Source organism: Fukomys damarensis, unplaced genomic scaffold (assembly GCF_012274545.1).
Source record: "Fukomys damarensis isolate Sample0158 unplaced genomic scaffold, DMR_v1.0_HiC HiC_scaffold_15, whole genome shotgun sequence".
Taxonomy (NCBI): Eukaryota; Metazoa; Chordata; class Mammalia; order Rodentia; family Bathyergidae; genus Fukomys; species Fukomys damarensis.
The window spans coordinates 21,879,579-21,882,788 of NW_022900927.1; positions in this window are offsets into that span (position 1 = coordinate 21,879,579).

A 3,210-nucleotide genomic window follows, 5' to 3' on the forward strand; every position below is an offset into this window, starting at 1 on the left:
TAAAAAGCTTCTGTACTTCAAAAGAAACCATCAGCAGAACTAAGAGACAATCTACAATGTGGGAAAAAATTTTTACCAGCTGTTCCTCAGACAAAGGACTATTATCAAGGATATATAAAGAACTCATAACAATCAGTCCCCCCAAATATAAAGACCCGATTCAAAAATGGGCATCTGAAATGAACAGACATTTCTCAGAAAAAGAAGTAAAAGCAGTAAGAAAATATTTGAAAAAATGTTCCACATCTCTGGTCATTACAGAGTTGCAGATGAAAACAACACTGAGATTCCACCTCACCCCACAAAGAATGGCTGCTATCAAGAAATCACATAATAACAAATGTTGGCGGGGTTGTGGGGAGAAAGGAACCCTTCTCCATTGTTGGTAGGAGTGCAGACTAGTGCAGCCACTATGGAAATCAATATGGAGATACCTCAAAGAGCTTGGACTGGAGGTTCCATTTGACCCAGTCATCCCTCTGCTGGGTATCTTTCCAAGAGAACTAAAAGAATCATATCACAGAGAAGTATGTGCACCCATGTTTATAGCGGCACAGTTTGTAATAGCTAAATCTTGGAAACAGCCTATTTGCCCATCCGTTGGAAACTGGATAAAGAAGATGTGGTTTTTCTATAAAATGGAATATTACTCAGCCATAAAGAATGAGAAAATAGATTCATTCATAGGAAAATGGATACATATTGAAGATATACTCCTAAGTGAAATATATAAGTCACACATGTGTAAATACCGAATAGTTTCCCTGGTGTAAATAATCTGCAACAATGCATAAGATTCTAATAAGATAACTGACATTTAGAAATGGGAACAAAGGAGCTAAAGGTGTAGGGAAGGTGGGATGGGTAGGGGAAGAGTAAAAAGGGAAAAGAAAAAAATGTGAGAGAACGAAAAGAAAATAAAGTGTTAGTAGATGGGGAGGGGAGGAGGGGGTGAAGGGAGGGCAGAGGTAATGGGGAAAAAATGAGAATCAAGACTTGTCATGTAGAGGTACAAGATCCCAACAATGAATGTAACTGTACTGTATCCCTAAAATGTACCAATAAACTCAATTAACGCTGAAAAAAAAATTTGACAACAGTACTACATGTGAAATAAGGAAAGTCGACCATGCCTTGCATGACTCACAGAAATTAAATGGATTAAAGACAAATAGTAAGACCCTATGCCATAAAGCTTCTGGAAGCATACATAGAAGATAAATCCCTTAATGTTTATCTTGGCAATGTTTTTTTCTTTGATATAGCAATAAAGGCACAGACAACAAAAGCAAACATGGTAAATGAGCATGTATCAAAATTAAAATCTTTTGCACAGTGAAGAAAGCAATCTATAGAGTGAAAAGACAACCTATGGAATAGGAGAAGATAATTGTAAAGCATTAATCCAAGAAAAGGTTGGCATCCAGTATGTATAAGGATGTCATGCAATTCAATAGCAAAAAGATTTTTTTTAATGGGCAATGACCTGAACAGATATTTCACCAAAGAAGGTATCCAAATTGTCAACATGTACATAGAATGGCATGCAACTTCACAGAGCACCAGAGAAATTAAAATCAAAGACACAGTAAAATATTGTCTCATACTTGTTAGAATTGTATTATCTGGAAGACCAATGATAACAAGTCTTGGAGAGCATTTGAAGAAAAAGAATCACTGTACACCACTGGGAATGTAAATTGGCTCATGGAAAGCAGTAAGTTAGAAATAGAACTACCCCACTCCACTACCCTACTCCAGCAATCCACATTTGGGTATATATCCACAGGAGGAATATTAGTATCAAAAATTCTATACATGTTTATTTCATCATTTTCATAATAACCAAAAAATGAAAGCAACCTACATATCTGTTAGTGGGTTATGGATAAAGAAAAGATGATATATGAATGGATGGATGGTTAGAGGAAAGAGAGAGAGAGAGAGAGAAAAGAAAAGAAAAGAAGAGAGAGAAAGAAGGGAAGGGAAGGAGGAAGGCAGAGAAGAAGGGATCTTCTTAAAAATCCAATGAAATCTTTTATTTTTTTAATTTTTCAATATGAATGAACCTAGAAGAAATTACATTAAATAAGTCAGACTGCAAAAGATCATTGCTTAATTTCACATATGTAGAATGCAAAATAGACAAACTCACAGAACCAGAGACTAGAATAGAGATTACCATTGGGAACAAAGTAGTGACTTTGGACTTTGAAAAATGGGACAATGTTGGTCAAGGGGTAGAAAGTTTTGATTAGGCAAGATTATAAATTCTGGATATCTAATATACTGCAATATAACTATAGTTAAATAATAGCTGCAGGGTATGTCATTGTCCATAATCTTAGCCACACAGCCATACCTGCTGTAAGAGAGACTGGGTAGTATTTTATGAGGGGACTTTGCCACCTTTAGCAAAACAGTCATTCAGTTACTGTGAATTTTAAAAGAATGCCAGGAAGGAAATTATCAATCTCAGCCACAGCACATCAGAATATTCTTTAAAGTTCTATTCAACCGAGAGACATCACCTTCCTATCCAGCCTATCTCCTCTGCCAGGGGCAGTTTTCAATCACTGTCTGACAACTGTGGAGTGACAGACAGGAGTGATATGACGTAGCTAGTCAGCGTGAGAACCCTCAGTAGTGGACTGAGGAAGACGGTGTGAACAGAGGGACAATGGAGACACCTGCTTGAGTGGGGACAATAGGGCTACGCCTGTCAGCAGCTGCTCCATCACCTGACAGGATCAGCATGAGCAACAGGAGGGCGAGTGTTCAGCAATGACAACAGAGAAAAAGCTTTATTCACATTCACTGGCTTTGGATAAGTCAAAGCAAAATTGAAACATATCCTGGGTCCAAGCAACTTTTTATTCAGTTCTGAAGGATGCAAAACTCTTGTTTCAAAAACCAAAAGTAGTTTGACTGTCTATCTGAAAAGACAGAAGTGGGGGGGTGATGAGGGGCCAAGGAACATTAGGAGAGCATCACACTTGAAATTTACATACTGGCGAGCCTTTAAGTATGGGGAATAGTATAACACGCTAAAAAGACAGAATCTTTGAGTTGAAGTAAATTTCTGTTCAAAATCTGCACCACCACTTGAGAAATTCTAACAGATTAGAATGCCTTGGGATATTTAAAATTTTATTTGAGAGGTATATTTTTAATTTTATATGAAAATTATGTCAAAGAATATATATATAT